The sequence below is a fragment of the Nilaparvata lugens genome, chromosome 13 (genome assembly GCF_014356525.2).
Source record: "Nilaparvata lugens isolate BPH chromosome 13, ASM1435652v1, whole genome shotgun sequence".
Lineage (NCBI taxonomy): Eukaryota > Metazoa > Arthropoda > Insecta > Hemiptera > Delphacidae > Nilaparvata > Nilaparvata lugens.
In genome coordinates, this window is record NC_052516.1 from 25,853,867 (window position 1) to 25,876,247 (window position 22,381).

Here is a 22,381-nt window from a genome sequence, read left to right on the forward strand (position 1 = left end):
TATTATGCAGGGAGAGAAAACTATGAATCGAAGAAGAGGTTGATACAGTGTGAAATTAATAAGTAAAATGAGAAAAGTAAAATTGTAAGTATAATACAGGGAGAGAGAAGTATGAAAAGTAAATGAAAATAAAAAAATAGTATGCTAAACCTGCTAAAGTACAAAGGTAAAGATAAGTAGTATGAAACAAAAAAGAAGTAGAGGAAGAAAGAGGAGAAGAAAAGATTAAAAAAAAGATGTATGAATATAGAGAGAACTATGAAAGAAAAAAGAAGCAGAGGAAGAAGAAGGAGAAGAAGTAAGAGATGAAAAGAAAAAGCGAAGGAGAAGAAGAAGTAGGAAAAGAAGAAGAAGAAGAAGAAGAAGAAGAAGAAGAAGAAGAAGAAGAAGAAGAGAAGAAGAAGAAGAAGAAGAAGAAGAAGAAGAAGAAGAAGAAGAAGGAGAGAAGATGATAGAGACAGTGATGAAATGAGTAAGAAAACAAGATGAAATCAGAAATATTGAGAGAGACAAATGATGATAGAAGCAAAAGGCACACCGCACTGGTAATTTCCAAGGAAAACCGGTCCCATTAATGCCGGTGCATGTTTATTCTAGAATCATCTTTGGGCAAATATTTTATGTATTATCTCACACTAGAAAACGAAAAAGAGAAGCAGGATAGACCGATAGAGAAGAAGGAAAGAGAGGGAGAAAAATAATCCACCAAATCACCACATCTGATGAAAGGTCAAGTATAAAAGGACAAGGGACAACTTGTCCCAGCTTCGCCCATGTCAGGGAAAACCCCGGAATCAGAGCTCATCCTCTTTATCAGACCGTCTGTCAAAATACAAATTACACAAAACCAATCTTGGGGGGGGGGAGGTACCCCTGCTTTTCTAATTTTAGTTATAGGAAAACAAAGGCAAATCATGGAAAAGCAGTCAAAGAATGAGATAACAAATATTTTCAAAGGGGAGGGAGGTACCCCTGTTTTTCTATCTTAGTCATAGGACAACAAAGACAAATCATGGAAAAGCAATCAAAGAATACGAGAAAACACATATTATGAAAAAGACAAAATCTGCAAATCAAGAAAATGAAGACAAACTATAGGACAAATCAAGAATAAAAACGACATAAAATACATCCAATAAGAAATAGATAAGAAGGGAAAAGAACCAGAGGAACATGAATGAGGATTGATGAAGGAAGAATAAAAATGTAGAAAAGGAGACAGATAATTACAAGTTTACAAGAAGTGGAGAAACAAATTAGATTAACAGGTACCTTTAATAAGAAATAGATAAGACGGGAAAAGAACCAGAGGAACATGAATGAGGATTGATGAAGGAAGAATAAAAATGTAGAAAAGGAGACAGATAATAACAAGATGACAAGGAACAAAATAATATCAAAAGGCACCATCGAGAAATAGATAAAAATGTAGAAGAACCTGAATGAGGAGAGAAAATCGAAACAAAGAGGAGACAGATAATTACAAGTTTACAAGAAGAGGAGAAACAAATTAGATTAACAGGTACCTTTAATAAGAAATAGATAAGACGGGAAAAGAAGCAGAAGAGCGTGAATTTGGGGAGAAAATCAAAACATATAGAAGGAGACAGATAATAACAAGATGACAAGGAACAAAATAAATTAACAGGCGCCATTGAAACAGGTGGAGACATGAAATAGATAAAAATGTAGAAGAACCAGAAGAAACTGAAGGAGGAGAGAAAAATCAAAACATAGAGAAGGAGACAGATAATTACAAGTTCACAAGAAGAGGAGAAACAAAATATATTAACAGGTACCAATAAGAAATAGATAAAAATGTAGAAGAACCAGAAGAAACTGAATGAGGAGAGAAAAATCAAAACATAGAGAAGGAGACAGATAATTACAAGATGAGAAGGAAAAAATATGTTAAAAGGTACCAATAAGAAATAAATAAGACGGAAAAATAAACAGAAGAACGTGAATAAGGAGAGAAAATTCAGTTCAAAGAGGAGACAGATAATTACAAGTTTACAAGAAGAGGTGAAACAAAAGAGATTACAAGGTGTGTGATTTTAAAGTTAGAGAGTAGGTACAATTCAGTATTTTCAGCCATTCGGAAATTGTTCCTTTTTCTTGTGTAGAGTACGAGAATGTTGACTTTTTAGATAGTTGTCTGACCTTTATTAGCAACTAGCTTCGTTCAATGTCTCGTCTCTTCCAAGGAAAATAAGTTCGAGTTTTAAATGCATGCATAAAGTCGAAGACATTATCATTATTATTGCCGTAGGCTGTAGACTAGAGTTAGGTACAGTTATTATGATGAGAAATTATTACCTTGCTTGAACCTGTGAACTATTATAATAATATTATTACAATCCAAGTTTTAGATCATGTAGCATGTCGGTGCATTATGTACGTAAAATTGTTTAAACATGTACAACAATTTTATTCTATGAGTTTTCTATAAGTTTTATATGAGTTTTCTCATTAATTCCCATCACTACAAAAAAAGTAAACGTAAATTGGAGAGGCGGGTGATGGTGGCATCATCTCTGAGTGAAATCGGAAAATTTCAAATCGATGAGAGATTGCTTCTGATCAAATCTCCATCTAGTTATTGACCCTGTTGTCAATGTTTGCAGCAGTAGCAGAAGTCTTCGGGCTGGTGATTTGGCTTTGCATTTTCGTTAAATAATAATAAGTTTTATAGTATTTAGTATCAATCACCATTGATGATCTGCGTTCTTTCTATTAATTTACAAATCTATTCATAGCCATCGTTCCTCCACCTTCTACCAAATGCTGATTTACAAAAAAACACAAGCATTTGCTTTATTCATATTATTTGCTACCTTCAGAAGCACTTGGTCCAAGCAGTAACTCCAAATTTTTACATTTTTGACAAAATTGAAGTGATTTTCGAAACAATTGAGTGCCACCATACAGAAAAGATAGTATAAGCTTAGCTATCTTTTCTATATGGTGCTTGTATTCTTGCGGTAGAACCCGCATCTGATTAGGTCCAATATAGCATTTACAGAGTCTGTCATTAACTTTGCAAAAGTCTTCCAATATAAAATGATATCTTGAGCCCTGGTGATATTTGGATCCTTTAAATCTGCAACAAAACATTCAGATTCTAGTGATGCTAAAGAAGCTAGAGTGATTAAGGGATCCCTTTGTTCCAGAACACTGTCTTATTCTATTAGCTCTTCTTCCTGACATTTACATGTGCTAGTTCTCCTTCTTCTTTTTTTCTTCTTCTTCTTCTTCTTCTTCTTCTCCTACTTCTACTTCATTTTCATCATTTTCTTATTCTTCTCTTAATTCTTTTTCTGGTTCTCCCTCATTTTTGTCTTATTAGCTACCTCCTCGAGATTTTCCATCTTAAAATCTACCCGCCTGCGCTTCCTCTATTTACTCACCAGAATTTTACTAATTCCCGGTAGATTTCCATCTTCTATATATATTTGATGATAATAATAATTATATTTATGTAGTTCCTGGTGTAATAATTTGTAGAGGCTAGAGTGGTTAAAGGCTAAAGTGGCTAGAGTGGCTAAAGTGGTAAAGTTGTTTAAGAACACTGTCTAATTCTTTTCGCTCTTCTTCTTGACGTGTACTTGTGCTGGTTCTTCTTCATCATCATCATCTTCTTCTCCTTCTTCTTCTTCCTCTTCTTTTTTCTTCTTCATTTCCTCCTCCTTGTTAGTCGATTTTTTTCTGCTACAATTGCATTGCTTCTACACCTTGCATTACCTAATCCAAAAATTCTCCCACGCAGACTGCTATTTCTTTATCATCACCCACTTCCCTCTCTCCCTCACTCTCACTCTCTCTCTCTCTCTCTTCCGATTCCCATTACCTAAGGTCAGGTACAAGTAGTGTTCGGGCACAGATTCAGGGTCATCCCCATGCGATTAAAGCTTTTCTGTGTTTCCGTATTCACGCATTGGAGAAAAAACCGGATTCCGAATATTGTTTATTAATTTCTTCAATGAACAACAACAAGATCACCAGGAAATTGAAAGTTCAGACGAGCGAGAGAGTAACTTGTAAAGAGAGAGAGACAGATTAACTGGAAGTATGGGAGATGAATGAAGATGGAGATATGATTAGTAATTATTATTATTGTAATTTGTGGTTAAGTGGGTGTATAGCAGTTATAATTTGTTCCCCCATTTCAAGCTCTACTTTTACAGATTAACCGCAAAATAATATTCAACAATAATTGATTCTCTAATCATTCGTATACTGCTATCATTTACTGACTCTAACCCTCTCTCTTTTGTCAAGTACTGAAGGGAAGGGTTTCCTCGATACCCTTTCTGAGAATGAACATATAAAGGTCCAAACTTCACCGTTTCATGTAAAAACATTACAGTAATACCTCAACTTTCGCATATTTCATCAATTTCTTTGTTCAATATTATTGTGAAACGCTTCAGTCTGTAGGGTAATATAATCATGCTATTTTACTCTTACTGGTAATTAACCTTAACTCTTCATAACTATAACTCTTTAACGCAAGAGCGTAAGTTGAATTTTGTTTTCTTAAGCACATGAATTAAGGAATATGAATATGAAACTGAATCTTGAGGGTTGTGTGACTGAGAGGGCAATCAATCAATCTCTCTCAATGAATTGACAATGCGATGAGGAAGTTTCTCTTTTATATACATACAACGCATTATGATCAATTTGACAATAATTCTGAGTGTCGGCCGGCCATCGGTAAGTGAGAAAACGTTCAAAAGCAGTTCTTTTAGAATTTCGTAACTATTTAAACTTATATTACATGATGTTTCATCAAATCAACGTGAATCTTCTTCAAAATACACGTACATACGAAACCAGCACATATAAAGAAACTCTAACCTTTGTTTTGGAACACCCGAATCTCGACAATACAATAGCTGTCATTAGTTTTACAAGCCTTCAAATATATAGGGATCCCACAGATCCCCACATGTTGTGTGAAACTCATTATCCATCAAGCTATGACGTCTTAAAAAATCAAATTCTTAAGAATAATGAGAGAATTTCTTCCACTACGCAAAACTTGCAACAAATTTTACACTAATTTGACACAAAGTGCGTCTGAGAAAACCGTCCTAATGAGACTGGAAACGCGAAAGAATTATAGTCATCAAACAGCACAAAAATTCAGGATCATGGCAAATTTTCAAGGCCGGCGATAATGATCGAAAAAATAATCAACTAGAAGAAAATTAGTTTTTCTTTTTCCTCATATCTGTTGCTAGCATCTTATCCGGTTTTTATTTCGCTGGCAGGAAGATAATAATATTGACATGTTCTGTAATTGGCTCAATCAACTTGGGTTGGAATCTAGTAGTCAAACAATATTTTCACATTCGTTTATTAACAATATTATGTTATGTAAGTTATCATACATGATATGACTTATAAAAGAGGACCTATTTAGTGTTGTTCATTCTAAAGAATAGAACCAATTATTTTGGACCATTCAATAAACTCCAAAAATTTCATGATCCATGGGAGTCCTCATATTAAAAAATAAGCAGTTCACAGTAACCTAACAAACTATATTAACCTATTAGAAAAAACGAATTATCGAAATCAAAGTCAACCGGAAACTAGCTTATACTCTTACAATTAAATTATCTTTGAAATCATAAAAAGAACGTAATCGAGTTAATCGAAGCATTATAATATATTATTACATGAAATAAGAGGATAATCCGAATATTTCAATAATATTGTTATAGTGAGGTCAACGTTATAATCCTATTATATTAATCGAGCAATTTCTGTATGTCTGAATATATTTTTATATTTGGTTATTTATATTTATTCATACTAATTGGTTATATTTATGGTTATCTATGTTCAACGGATCTCGAAAACGGCTCTAACGATTTTCACGAAATTTGGAACATAGTAGGTTTATGATATAAAAATTTGATTGCACTAGGTCTCATCCTTGGGAAAACTCGCTGAAAGACATTAAAAGGATAATTCATCCTTGGCTGAAACAGCTGAGACTTTCGTCGTCTGTGGATAGTAAAAAAGTAAGTGAGCGAGTGAGTCTGTGGAAAATCAAAATATCGCATCCCCGAAATTTATAAGCTGACGTATAGCCAGCTGTAAAATATAAACATGATCATTTTAGAGAATATTGTGTTCTGTTTATCAATAAATAAAAAAACGAGCGAAGCTCGGTGCCCCGATATAGGCAGTGAAGAGAGATAGAACAGCGTTGTCATGTGAACATGACCAAATAGGGGGCAGTTTACAACGAGTCCACTAACATATGAATTCCATGGTGATAGATACTATAAATGAATCCAGTGCACCCCTGTATAGCGTACCCAGTTTGATCGTATTCAAATGCCTTAACCGAGCTTGGTAGAACAGGACGTAAGGAAATGAGATAAAAATCTTCCAGCACCCTTCCTCAATAATATTATCATAGTAGCCCTATAAAGGAAAAGTGAGTAGAACTACTCAAGTACCTCAACTACTGAAAGGTTTAACAACAAAATAACTCACTAAACATACGCTTGTTATAACGTAGCAAAAACACCATAACATATTCTAATAAATACGATTAAGTAATTAGAGCACCCAATGCCCTATCAAGATTTTCCCACAGACTAGGATTCTAATTGGCGATTTCATTTCGAACGAACACATAAAATTAACTGAGTTTTGCGAATATTTTTTTATACATGCGGAAGGCTTGGGCGTGAATTAATAATAGATAAAGAAACACGTATAACTTTAACTGAATACGCGAACGTTCAGATTTACCAATCTATTAACTGAATTCAAGACTGATCAAGTACTATTCTAATAATAATAATAATATCGAGTGACCTGGCTGGCTCAGGTCCGGTGTCAGAGTTTTCAAGGCGCACCTGATCAATTTTAGCGCCTCTGACATGACCTAACGACAGTTTGAGACCAACGCCTTAACGTGACCATCCAAAAAACAGGAGTGGCCCCAGGAAAATATTCTCTCATAAAGTGCATGAATTGAGCCTTGCGCACACCTTTGCGAATCGCATGACGGCTACGAAGTGGGAGAGTTTTTAACCCCTGGTTAAATGTTTGAAATCTTCGCAGTTGCGATGCCACATATGATTCGCTTGGTGATTGCAAGGCTTCAAATGGACTAAACTTATTAGACTACTATGAAGATGATTGAGTGGAGTAAGCAATATAATAAAGATAGAACAACTGGAATGTAGAATGAACACAAGATTAACCGTGATTTTTTCTTTTTAGTAACGTATAAATATTGTTTATCTTTGTTTTTCTTTGTTTGTAATGTTTCTTTGGAAATGGATTTCAAAAATTTCATTTCAACAAGTCCTTACTAAATAGCTTGCAGATATTCACATAGATTCAAGTAATTTATCTCTTTCCTGTATAGGGCTACTTGTAATATAAATATAAAGAAAATAGAAACCTCAGTACCCTTTTTTAAATATTTTAAAAAAAGGGTACTGAGATTTCTATTTTCTTTATATTTATTCATGTAATTTTATGTTTTGGGGGAAAGTTGTAACTGAATTCATGTTAAGAATTTTCAACTCACCGGAAAGCAAATCTTAGAGATGGGTTGTATGAAAATTGAGACGTACCTGTAACACAAAATACACGAATTATAGACACTTTTCAAAAACTTCAATAGAATAACTGAACTAAAATAAAAATAGCTCTACTGCAACTAAACTAAGATGAAAATACATTTGAGATTTCATTCATTCAAATGCTAATGATAACATGATGATCATATCAAGAAAAATTCAAAGTAGGCAGATTTTAATTTAAAAATAATTCAACTTAAATGATTGAGGAAGGATGAAATAGCTTTCAAATCAATCAAAAGTAATGAGCGATCAACCAATCAGATTAGATAAGCTTCGTTGAAAAAATATTCCTAAAAAAGAATTTTATAGGTAATATACCCAACATCATTCCCTTCACCAAACCTCAAGTTTAGGAGCGACCATCTCAGCAAAATGTGAAGAATGATTGTATCAGTGAAATGTAAATAATCAAGATTAGAAAATGGTTTCGACAAAATTTTCAACTCTGATTAATCATCTTTCCTACAGACTACGTCATCAAATGAGAATGCCATCCTATTCTGAAAGATGATAAATTTTAAATTTCTAATCAAAATATTCTGAGCAATTTTCTAATTTCCAAACATCGAACAAGAAGCTCATCTTTACCAAAGCTACAAAGACTATCAAGTAGTGAAGTGTAAATGATGGAGTAAAATGAAGTTAATACTTGAATAACAAGAGTTTAATCACGGATTAATCAACAATTAATCAGAGATTAAAAGACTCGAAGGTACCGTAATGAATCAGTTTCGACATTCAAAAATCACTGACCGGTTGTCGGAAACAAATCAGCTGTCAACAGTTAATAAATTGCTCAACTATGTCATTGAAACTTTTATTGTAATTGTTGCACTACTGCATTTCACCACAATTAGATCTTGCTGCAAGCTAGTATTCAAGTTCTAACGGTCGTCAAAACAAAAATACTACGTGCGAACTTTACGAACCGAGTAATAATTGTATTATTTCTATTTTATCGCGTCATTTATTTACAATATTTAGACCTGTTTCTAGGTTATGTTTGTCAATAGAGAGAAAGTTGGAGACGTGTGACGAAATTTTGTAACTGATAAATAAATATCGAGTCAAAAACTAAGGTTAACTTGTTTATAGAGGTTGTATTTATTTTAATCCTGAATGGTTTTAGGGCAATATGCACAATCCATGTTTAACACTAATCTATGATTACAGGAAGCCATAGTCGCATAAAATATAATGTGTTTAATAATATTATTGTAAAAATAACAGTTCTAGGGCCATACACACCAACTATGTTTAACGCTAAACCACGTTTACTTGTATAAATGGATGCATTTATCGTAATGTGTTTCATCTCGGGTTTCAACCAACAACTGATCTATCTCCGTTTAAACCGAGATTTATTCAATGCAAATTGTGTTCTAATCAGTGTTTTAACACAAAAAACAAAAACTACTGTTTGACCCATTCTTCAACATACTACCTCTAGAATCCCATTTAGCCCAAATTTCATAGCGAATCAATAAAAGGAGCACAATTAGGAAGAGGACTCTGAGGGCCATATGAACCTTCTACGCTAAACCACGTTTACTTGTGTATATAGGATTGCATTTATCATAAAATGTGTTTCATTCGGTGTTTGAACGAACAGCTGATATTTCTCCGTTTAAATCGAGCATCTGCATACAGGCCTTTACACAACGAGCATCTGCATACAGGCCTTTACACAACGAGCATCTGCATACAGGCCTTTACACAACCATGTAAATTGTATTTTTCAATCTAATAACAATCTACAGATTTGGAGTTAGGGCAGGTATTTTATATGGTTTCCGATGATGGAACAAGCTTCAAGTTTAGCTACTTCTAATCAAATCTTCACATCTCACAATCTCTCATGGGATTGTGCGGCAGAAGGACCTAGGTGCCGGTTGCACAAAAACAGGTTAAATTTTAACCGTGATTAATTTTACGAGAACCAATCAGAGAAGGCCTTATTGATAAGACAGATTCTCTGATTGTTTCTCGTGGAATTAAGCATGGTAAAAATTTAACCAGCTTTTGTGCAACCGGCACAACTTTCAATAATGTGAACGGGACCCCGCTTTTGAAACTACCAAGTACCTACCACATTTAAAAATGATCTCAAACCGGACCCGTTTGCTAATTCTGCCAGGTATTACATTCCTCACTTAATAATACAGGATTTTCCTCAATAATTCTCATAAAAGCTGAGCTGCTCGCACAATTTTTTCACAGTAATTTGCAACACAAGTTCGCTTCTTGTTGCGGGTTCTCCAATCAAGCTTGCAACACTATTATCGAACACACATGTGTACATTATCTCTTCTCTCTTTTCCTCTCAATCACTCTCCCTCTTACTCTCTCTCACACACACATACTCTCTTTCTCCATTTACTTCACTCTCTCCCTTACAAACTTCATTCTATAATCGAACACATGTGTACATTATTTTCTCTCTTTTCCTCTCAATCACTCTTCCACTCACTCTCTCTCCCTCTCTTTCATTTACTCTTCTCTCATCTCCCTCACAAACTTCATCTCTAGTGAGCTGACAGTATCACCCATAAATAACATAAATGCTCCTCAATCAAACTAATACTGACAGTTCTAAGCGAATCTCACTAAGAAATCTTTCTCTCCGTTTTTCTCTCTCTCCCGCACCATCTTTTACCTAGATCTCTTTACATCTTTTTCTTACATTAACCAGTTTATGAGTAACTTATGATAAAATAATTGCATCAGTTGGCTCTACTATTGCAGGCAGCCATAATAACCTGAACTTGATAATCCAGTTCTCAATTTCATTGGCTCAGTCAAGTTTGATTTTAAACTGATTTTTCTGACATCAACCAATCACAAACTTAAATACTAGTTCAAGAATGTTTCAAAAATAGTCTGACTACGCTTTATCGATGGATTTGCACAATTAGGCCAGTTAAATTGACGAGAACTCATTCCAATAGATTTCAAGAATATAGTCTGCAAATGGATTTGCGAATTGAGACAAGTTTAAAACGAGTCCTCTAAATCGTTATGAATTTAAGAAAAATTGCAGAAGATTACAAAGATAGCTAAAACAATCTAACTGTTGATTTCCAGAGTAGAAGAAGTTCTTAATTTATTATTCTCCTCAGTTCAAACCAGATACAAATAATAAAATAATACATTTCATGTATCTTTACTAATAATAAAATAATACATTTCAAGTATCTTTACTCTATGATTCAAATGTATCACGGAAGATTTGAAACATGGACTACATTGATGAGTATACCATTTGGACAGTCAACCAATTTTGAATCAATTAGTAGGCTACTTTAGTAGCCGGTTTAGTTCAAAATTACATACTACTGTATTCAAAATTCCCGATTAAAAAGTAATTACACACATCTGAAATTTGTGAGCAACAAAACATTTTGCTGAGTTAAAATGACGCTGACCTGAAAATGCTACGCATAAATGTATAACTTAAGAGAACTACTAGAACTAAGTAACTAAAATCTCAGTTGAAATCAGCCTCTCACTCAATTAAAGTATTCATCGAAATTGTTAATAGCAAGGCCTGAATTGGAGATAAATCCATTAGGGATTACTTCTAAACTGCTGTAAAAAATTAAAAAGGAACCTAGTATGTGAATTTAATATACGGAATCAATTATTGGTCTATTCATACGAAATTAATTGATATTAGTACAACAGTAGGAAAACATCCATCGATAGTTAAAGGTTCGATAGTTAAAAAATGACGAAAACTATTTTTTCACTTACAAAAAAAGGAAAATATAATATGTTTTTGATCATAGTTAACTCAACTTGGCTCTGAGCCAATCGTGGCTCACCTGTGGAAAAAGGGAGGAGCTTTCTCCGACCAAATCCTTAGTTTAAATAACGAAATTAACGTTTTGGTAGAGAGTTAGTGGGGAGGATATTTTTAATATTCTTCCCAAAGAATGGACATTGATATGTCCAAAGCTCCGCCAATTTATGTAGATGCATAACAATATGATTATTATCTATAGTTATTATATTACAAATTGCTTTTTCATATCATATACAGTTCAATAGTTATTTTCTTAGTCTATATTATGTAAATTCATCTATAACTTTGCTGTATTGTAAGCTATTGTATATAAGTGTATAAGCCAGTATATATTGTAATCTACATAAATAAAGTACTCAATCAATCAATCAATCAAACCAATGAACTAAGCTAGCTTGCCTGTGAAGAAGAGGCGGAGCTAGCCAAGTTAAGCGTCCAATGAGACGCTAGCTCAACAAACATATAGGCTACCTTACAAACTTCCAACTAAACGGAATTGACTAATAAAAATCTAAATTCTCATTTTCTAACACATCTGATTTGATAAGTTTTCTGGTTTCCAGTTTGCAGTACCTAATTGTTATTGAAGCTATTTGCTCCATTAAATAAAACATTGAATATTATTTACTATCATTCCTATCTACGAGGATATCCATGTTTGTTTTGTATTGATCATTCACAAGAATCAATGATAAATATTATATTGTAGAGATTAAGACTATCCTATTTTGAAAGATTCTTTGTTCTAATTTTCGGACAGAATTCAGGTTGCTTGTAACTCAAGTGATACAACAGTTATTGATCTAAATTGTGGTTTGAAATATTAAAATTGTAAAGATTTTTCAATTTTAGGGATATAGATTTTTAAAATGACTGTCTCATTCAATTATTTGATACCTGATGTAATGTAATACATAACTTGATATCCTGCAATTTGATAGTGTACTTGGATGATGTGAAAAATAATAAGTGGATTTTTTCAGAAATAGGATTATTAATAAATTTGGGATAAACTATATATTTTTCAAGAAAACAATATGATAAGAAAATGGAATAACTGTATTTTTACTTTTCTCATTCTGGTTTGAAATAAGAAGTTTATTGATTATGGGTATTAATATAATTTGAAGCAGTCACAAGCAGTTTCATAGATCACAACCAATGAAACTTCATCAAAATCGAAAAATAAGCATGTCCGGAATCAATCTAGTTTGTGTTTATGAAGAAATTAATACAAACACGTTATTCTTAACGGATCCTCGTGAATTGAGGATACAAATTGAATGATGGATAGTATCCATCATATTATGCCAATTCATCCAGAATATAACTTATAATTATTAAATTTTATAAACAGTTTTTTACAGGTAAAAGGAAAAAAGTATAATTTGAAAAATATGTTGAAGACTCTCTTCAATGATATTTGACCAAAGTATCTTATTGATAACACACAAAAAACTACTTTGTTTTCCAGTCAAATAAATTTATTAAATATATTAATTAATTAATGGAAATTCTACATTATAACAATAAAAAACCTCAAAATAATAATTATAAAAGCATAGCAACTGACCTATGAAAAACAGCAGGAGTTAATCCGTAACTGCGACGGGGGTTGTACTGATCCCCTAACAAATTTGAATAAATTACACTTTTTTCAAAAATCAGTGGACGAACCACAAAATTTCGTTGATAAAAGAATAATCCCGATTGGTTGAAAGATTTACAGTCCAGATATGAAAAATTCAAAAGGATTGTTGGAAAAAAAAAGAAAAATTTAAAGTTAAGAAAGATGTGTGAGCGCGCGGCTTACAAGAGATCCAACTGACGAATGAATTGAGAGCCTCTACTCAACATGAAAACAGCGACAAACTACTCACTAAACTGGAATCGAACCTGAGACCTTGCAGTTCACTTCTTCTTCTCCCTCTTCTGCTTCTTCTTCTTCTTCCTCGTCTCCCTCTTCTGCTTCTTCTACTTCTACTTTATCTCCATCATTTTCTTAATTATTTTTCTGGTTCTCCCCCATTTTTGTCTCATTAGCTACCTCTTCGCGATTTACCATCTTGAAATCTTCCCGCCTGCGCTTCATCTATTCCCTCACCAGAGTTTCACTAATTCCTGGTTTATCTTCAAACTTTATGTATAGTTCATAATAATTAATGACATCGTTCCTGGGGTTCTAATTTGTAATATTATTCGATCCTTTTATGAATTATTCATAAATATGCAACATTTTATAATTGTTTACAACATTTAATGTTTTTTTGAAAAGTTGAGTAAGTTTGATTTTTGTTTATTATATCCTCACAAGTGAAAATGCCATAGCTTATAGTAGCCTAAATCATTTATTGGGAAATAGTAAGTCGTATTCTGGTCTTTTATTCACAATTTAATTTTCATCTGCTCTTTGTACACTTCTTATTTTATCAATTATCAATAATTATTTAATAATTATTTTGTGTTCTCATTCCCCTTTTCCATTTCTTCAATGTATTTCATCTAACATCACTGAAAATTTAATAATTGGTCCTATTCTCTATTCTTACTCCGCAATGATTTACCGTTTCTCCACTAAATTTATCTCTTCTCTCTATCATTCATAATTCCACGATATCCTATCAACTCACATTTCACAATCTATCCTCTTCCACATTTTTCCTACCTGATTTCATTATTCTTCTCATCTTTAATCATCTCCATCACTCCTACGCTCCAAACACTAAAACTTATTTATTCCTTTCTTTAACTTTTCCCCACTTCTTGTTCAATATTTCTACGAGTTCCTCCAATTATCCTTCTTCTTCATTTTAATCATCACCTTCTTCTCCTTCATTCAACTTTCATCATCTTCTTCAACTTTGACTCCTTACTCTCTTCTTCTCTACCATTATCCTCAGCCTCTTTTTCAAATCGTTTCTCCACTTTCCTTCATCTCACTCCATACTCTTCCTTCTCTTCTTCTTCTTCTTCTTCTTCTTCTTCTTCTTCTTCTTCTCTTCTTCTTCTTTTTCTTCTTCTTCTCCTCTTGGTAGAGAGTTAGTGGGGAGGATATTTTTAATATTCTTTCCGAAGAATGGACATTGATATGTCCAAAGCTCCGCCAATTTATGTAGATGCATAACAATATGATTATTATCTATAGTTATTATATTACAAATTGCTTTTTCATATCATATACAGTTCAATAATTATTTTCTTAGTCTATATTATGTAAATTCATCTATAATTTTGCTGTATTGTAAGCTATTGTATATAAGTGTATATTGTAATCTACATAAATAAAGTACTCAATCAATCAATCAATCCTCCTCCATTCTTTTTCTCTTTTTCTACCTTCATATTTCTTCGCTTCCTCGACTTCTTCTTCTTCCTCCTTTTCTCCCTCCATCTACGTCGTCCTTCTTTTCTCTCTCTATTTACTCCTTCCTCAGTAGTTATTGCTTCCTCTCTTTTTATTTTTTTCTTCTTCTTCTCCATTCTTTTTCTCTTTTTCTACCTTCTTTTTTTCAAATTTCTTCTCTTCCTCATCTTCTTATTCCTTCTTTTCTCCCTCCATCTACTTCTTCCTTCTTTTCTCTCTATATTTACACCTTCTTCAGTAGTTTTTGCTTCCCCTCTGTTTCTTCTTCTTCTTCTTCTTCTTCTTCTCCTTCTTCTTCTATTTTTTCACTTGTTCTTAGACCCGCGAGGCAGCGGCTACGATCCAATGACGTCAATATGCCGGTTTTCCAGGGAACGAGTGCAAAAAAAAAATCAAAACTGGAATATTTTTCGCGAGCAACAACAAACCTGCTTCTTTGTCAGCACTGGTTGAATGAAAAGTATTGATATTATTCATAAGAAATACAGACAGTTTAAAATGAATCTAAATGATCCGACCGACGCACTTGAAGATCAGGTCAACCAACATAGCTGCTGAATGCTGGATTAAATTAGAATATAAGAGCTCCTCCACTCACTTAATAGTTTCAAGATTTCAATGGAAACCAGCTACCAGAACCAGTTCGAACTTACGTCTATGAAATTTTCAAAAACAATCGAGCTGTAAAAAACTGTTTAAATTACGTATAATTTAGGATTCCATGGCTGGAGAACTATTTTTTGAACTCTGCTGAAATATTCAAGTTAAACAGTACTCACTCATTGGAGATAGAGAGCTCCGAATGATCTAATTTTATTCAGAATTTTATAATCTAAAAAAAAGGCCAGAGCAAACTTTTCTGTCCGATTTCGAGATTTGGCAGAAATAGCTGAAACTGGAAAATGAGCTGAAAATACTAGGTTTTTGGGCCACCCTGTATCTAGCACAAGGACATTTTGCATGAAGAAATCGGTTCTGGACTTCTCTTATGTACCCAAATAATATATTAAAAAATCAGAACTACAATATAAATTGCAAGCACACCCACCCCCTTTTTATGTCTACATTGACTGGACTATCATGTAAACCCTGATTAGCGTTGAACGTATATTTTTCACTTTTTGTGTAGTTGAGAAGTTGATATTGTGGTAATTAATTATTCATATTGAATGAAAAAGACTAAGAAATTGTCAAAAACCACAGATTTATTGATACTTAGAAAGACCGGCTTCGGTTATTACACCATTGACAATGATAAACCATGACCATTGATAAACTCTGTTTATCAGAGATTGTCAATGGTGTAATAACCGAAACCGGTCTTTCTAAGTATCAATAAATCTGTGGTTTTTGACAATTTCTTAGTCTTTTTCATTCAATTGAACGTATATGGTGGATATTGACCTCAGTTGACCGTATCTATTCTAATGAAAACACAAATTGAAATTGTCAACCACTTTTTATTATTATAAAATATTAGAATTTACACAGAACCTGGTTTCGAGGCTTTACCAGCCTCACCTTCAGCCTGGAAAAGCCACGAAACCAGGTTCTCTGTATATTATAATATTTTATAATAATAAAAGTGGTTGACAATTTCAATTTGTATTTCCATTATGGAAAAGTACCATAACTGTTAGGCCACTACCTCCGTAAACAAAGCCGTAGTGCATTCGTGTGACGTCAGCACCTACACCAATAAAAATTCGTTGATTTCAGCTGATCTATATCAGCTAGTGTTTTGATTGGTGTAGGAGCCCTACCTGTGCTGACGTCACACGAATGCACTACAACTTTGTTTACGGAGGTAGTGGTTAGGACCGCCGCAAAGTAGATCCACGCTAATCCACGAAAAGCAACCCACGCCGTGTAATGTTTTGTAAACCCTTGCTAGGCTTCTCCAGACATCCGTTTAAATATTATAATAATTCTATGGCAATGGTTTACATAACATTCCACGGCGTGGGTTGTTTTTCGTGGATTAACGTGGGTCTACTTTGCGGCGGGCCTAAGGCATCTATTTTACTTGCAAGTTAACCTATTCAAACTATTTTTATCTAACCTAAAAGGAACAAGGGATACCACCTGCACCATGATTAACAGGAATTTACCACAATTCATTCACAAAATGTCTCACATTATTTAGGAAGTAACATATTATGTGAACGGTGAGCCATTAATGACGCAACTACTAGTCCAGTTAGCATTGTTATGTACATGTTTCACAGCATCTGAGGTGTGACCTACACTCACACTCGCACTGACCTCCAGGGTCAGTTGTTCGAAAAGAACAACAAAACTAGATCTGCTATGTGATTTAGTTGTTGGCGACCTTCCGGCGCGGAAGCTTCCGGATTTCTGATGAGGAGACCTGTTCTCAATATCATTTCCAGTCAACTAAGGTTAGGGTTTTTGTCAAGTTCGTCTAATTATTCGGAGTGGTTAGTTACATGAGGAAAACTCAGCCACAGACGGTATGAAATGCAGAAATTAATCTGTAACTCGGTAGTGCATCAGTTCGTTGCAACAGAGAGAAACGAAAACTATATTTACTCCATGAGATGATTTACTTCATCGCTGGTTGCAGACTTCATCGTTGCTGCACACTATAAGTGAGGTCAACGTTAAGATGGCAGTGGATAAAAATAGGAGAACAGAATCCCCTGGAGAACAGTGCCAATTCCCTGCCTTGCCACTGCCTTCTATAGAGGATAGCTGGTACCGGTATATCTGATGTAATTAATATCAACTGTTAATTCTTATTTAAAATATTTTATTATCTTAGTCCTTTATAATAATTATTTCACATATCCAATGAAAGCTATATAAATAGAACTAAGGACTTCTGCTACTACAAATATTGACCAAAGACCTGGATAGCAGAAGGGAATTTGGAGAATGAAAATGTCCAAAAATATATTTTATGTATATTTTATCCGCCAAGATAATATATTTTTTGATTATTTAATTTCTGAAATTTTCATCTTTCAATATTACAAAATTGTATATTTGTTTGCTTTTCAAATATAAATTTGTGTTTAGAAATATGTTTTCTTGATTTTAAACTTTATAAATAGAATTTCAGGAAGTGGAAGTGCAAATTTTTAGTGAGAAAACGTTAAAAACCCAATATATAACCTATAAACTTGAGTGTTAATAGGTAATGACATTAGGTAGGTAATAAGGCAAGCCGGCAAGGCAGAACATCCAAAAGGATCTCTCTGCCAATAAAAGCCATATGAATATAATAATTATTTAATAATAGATTTCCATAATTGAGATTAAATATTTTGTTAATTGATGATATTCATCTATCTATTTATTTTATTTATCAAATGAAGTTATTTCTGTAATTATAGATAAGGTAAATTATGTAAACAAAGGATAGGACAGGGATAGAGAAGGATAGCACTAGCTGCGTTTTCGGATGATCAACAAGGATAGCAGCACCAATTTTAATCAAATAGTGCAATTATAACGTGGACCTCACTATAGTTTATATCTCATTCTCATCCTCAATATCATTCCTCAAGTTGCATTATACTCTTAAAAAATGCTGGTTAATAAGATAAGTCAGTAAGGACAGATAAGACTTTTTTATTGATAAAGCTTGATGCTTGATAAGTAATAGAAAGCAAAAATGTCAATTCCACTTCATCGGAGAAACTTGACAAATTGAAAAGCTTGAGGAAAACAAAAGAAAATTGTATAATTGAAACTCACGCTTTTTCAATGTATAATCTAACATGAAATTATGAATATAACTCTAATTATTGCAAATAATGTATATTCAATTCAAATTCTGACATTAAATTATGAAGAAATATAATTCTCTAACTCAAAATACAACACAACGCTTTTTGCGATTAAATTAACTATTTTTAATTTTATGCTAAATAACGTAGAAGTGAATAATAATTATTCATCTTCATCATTAAAAAGCGACTCAATGAACTGAGTTTACAATTCTCTCTCATTCAAATTAGCTTCTTTCAGTTCTTTTGAAGCAAATCAAGTATATTTTAACAAAGGAATTCCTAATTAAGAACGACGGTTTATTACTGTTTATTTCAGTTGCGAATTTGATAACAATCATAGAAAATTAACAAGCTTGATATTTTCTCAATGACGTGTGTTTTCTTGATGAAAAAATGCATCATAGAAACTTACAAATTACTTTGGTCCAAATCAATAAATTTTATTCTGTTCATTGATTAATGAAACATAATATGTTCAATCAAGTTCAATTTAATTTTAAAAATTTCTATCCTAAAATAATTCTACTACATTTCAACAATAATACGAATTCTACCTGGAGTTCTCTATTCCAAAATGTGATACTGTAATTGCTATCAATTCAATCAATTATATTTCGTCTCCGCTCACAAGATCTTCTCTCCTTTTTCATATTTTTCTTTGAATTTATAAATTTTATTGCGTCCCATTGATTTGTTCATTAAAGTAAATCGCACTTCAATTGAATTTTAAAATTTTTCATCCTAAAATAATTTAACTAAATGTCAACAGTAATATGAACCTTATTCTACCTGGAATTCCCTTTTCCCAAATGTGATATTGTAATTGCTATCAAAACTTATAATTCTTCTCTCTCAACATTCTATCTCCCTTCTCTTCTCCACCTTTTTCATCTTTTTCTTTGGTTTTCAAATTCACATGTTCTTCTCCTTTTTCTTTGGCTTTGAAATTCCCATGTTAGTTGTACGTTGACCTCCAAACCTCCCACATATTTGCCTATCACATTAGCAAAGGAAGCTGGCCTAGGTCACTCTAGTGGTCATTCTGTTTCTTTTGCAGCAATTCTCATTTCAAGTCTCTTTTTGCAACATTTCTCATCCTGTGTCTCTTCTATTCTTGACTTTCCGGATTTCCATAATCTTCTCTCTCCCTCCCTCCCATTCCTCCATTAATTCATCTTTTTCTCACTCTCCTCCATTAATATCTTTCATTAATTTCCTTTCTATGTAGCTCCTTCTCCTCGTTTTCCGTTTCAGTTAATCTTAACTTACAAAAGATCTCGAAATCCCCTCATCAATTTTATAGTCATAGTCACTCGTGGGTTCAAATCAAAGGTCAGAAATTGGTTAGGCTAACTTGTCTTAGGATTCCATGCTTCAACTGTACAACTTCACATTTTTATTCTATTTTCTCTCCCTCTCCATTCTCAGTTTCCTTTCTTATTTTTCTTCTTCTTCTTCTTCTTCTTCTTTTTCTTCCTATTTTTCTCATCTTCTTCTCATTTAGAGTATAAGAAGTCTAGAGTAGAAGAATAGTAAGAAGGATTAATCTATAGTAAGTTTGGTGATTCTTCTTCTTCTTCTTCTTCTTCTTCTTCTTCTTCTTCTTCTCTTCTTCTAGAGTTTGACGATAATGTAACAAGCGCAATTAGTTATTTGTAACTTCAATGATCATGTAGTGATTATGACAATTTCATATTATATTTTTCAATTTGGTTATTTATTCACCACCATATGACGTTCACTACAATACATAAAGAAATAATACTGATCAAATAAGGATATAAGAGGATTATAAAAATATTCCTGTAAATATGGGGATAGTCTCAGTTCTGGATTTCAGTTCTTCTTCTTCTCCTTTTGGTTCCTCCTCCTATCGGAGGTTGGAAATCATCACAGCAATTCTCACTTTACTATTGCAGCCCGGAAAAGTTATTTTGAGTTGCAGCCATACCAATCTCATCCGTATAAGGTTAGATGAGCATAATCTAGAAGGATCTGTTTGATTATGTTTCAAAGGTAAAAGATAAGTTAAGGGAGATTAGGGGTTTAATTTTTTTAATTACAATATGTTGGTATTATTCGAAATGTATTAATAATATTTTAGATAATAAACAAAAGAACAAAAAAGATGATTGAACAATTAATTAAAATAGATTAAATAAATTTCACCCAAAATATGATTACATCAATCACATCATGCAAAGATTGATTGAAATAACGCGCAAATTACAGAGGAATAAACTTGATAGAGCCAATTCAATAGGATTTAAATAAAATATACAGAGCTTGGCAGGAATAGAACTTAAAACTCAAATGAAATTCGAGAGATTTGTCTCCTATTTAGCTATAAAATCATGATATACACTTGGTGATAATTATAATTTCAATGAAATTTTGTAGGATATTTCAGTTTTCTAGTATAACAACCCATTAATTCACATCGCCTCATTATTCTCAAGTACCGAAATACCAGCAATTACGTAAGCCTCTGCAAATATTGTTTACAAGCACGATTAAAACACCAATTGCAATACGACCATGCAAATATTTGGTCTCGTCACTTGAAGAACAAACAAAACAAAGATTTGCAGAAATAAGCTTCCAGTTTTCTGCCAGCCAAGGCCAAGGATAGAGGTATACGCAATTCTCAATTATTCTGCTGAAATAACTGGAAATGTGAGGAAATCGGAACGGATCTACATTTTTATTCAAACATATCCATGAAAGATGGAGTAGCCTACACAAACTTTTGGCTCCAATTCAGCTATAAAATCATCAAATACATACACTAGGTGATAAATTACATAGGCTAGACTACATACATTACATACCAGATGGTATACAATGTAACAACAACATATTACTCTCTGTTACATTCTTTTCCACGACTTCCTTATATTTTTCTTAATAAAATGCATACATAAAATCAAGAAGTGTAAACATAACCTATTTTTGACAATTTCTATCTGAATTTGGGAAAGTGAAGCTGCGTTTACACCAAAGTTGTAAACAAAATGTTAATAACTTAATCCTTATAGATTATATTAGATTGAACGGAACTTGACAAACACTATGTTCATTATGTGTATGATAAGTTATGTTTAATCTAAATGAATCTATAAGGATTAAGTTATTAATTTACTGTGGTGTAAACGCAGCTTACAGTTTTGGGCTTTAAGCCTATTGTTCCTTTCCCAATCATTCATAGTTGAGAATTATATTGTGACCTATGTATCAATGAATAAATAAATAAACCCTTGGCTTATACGATGTACTTGAGAAATGATATCGATGAGAGAAGAAGAATGTTCCCACGGTTTTAGGTGGATTCCGAACCACTTGTAAGTGGTTTCAAACTCAAAATTGTTAGTGGAAATTAATCTGGGAGCTGAGAAACAAACAACTCTATCAAATATATAAAAGCCTAGAATAAACAATATATTCAATTAATATAACAATATAAAAACGTGTAGTACCCTTTATTAATTTGAACAGAAGTAGCCCATATAAGTGAAGTGTTTTTAATATATTCAACGTACGAGTATAGCTATTCTCTGATAAAAGCTATTCAAGCAGCTAACAAATGTAGAGACTATTGATTTACGTTTCAAATATCATTTCAATTTAATTATACTTCATCAGGCTACTAAGAAAGCTAGAAATGTTGCCAGAAGAATTTATTCCTTGAAGTTTATTGATAGCTGTACTATCTATCTGTATTATCTTACTGCAATTGATTTTTATGAACATTCTAAGTTGCCTCACTTCATCAATGTACAGTTCATTATTTTCATCGACACTATTTTCAATTGCATCATAGATGATTTGA

General features: G+C 32.9%; 1 protein-coding gene across 9 annotated transcripts in view; it reads right to left on the reverse strand.

The window, feature by feature from the left end:
* The window catches only part of LOC111045617 (elongation of very long chain fatty acids protein AAEL008004), a 158,395-nt gene that overhangs the window by 87,828 nt on the left and 48,186 nt on the right, over positions 1–22,381 (reverse strand). The window contains exon 1 of one of the 9 annotated variants that reach the window (XM_039440148.1): positions 13,004–13,316. The exons of 6 other annotated variants lie outside the window; for them this stretch is intronic. The gene's annotated coding sequence lies outside the window, so the exon portion shown is untranslated. Of the gene's footprint in view, positions 1–13,003; positions 13,323–22,381 lie in introns of those variants that run through there. 2 more of the 9 variants (XM_039440157.1, XM_039440161.1) reach the window with 2 other exon arrangements.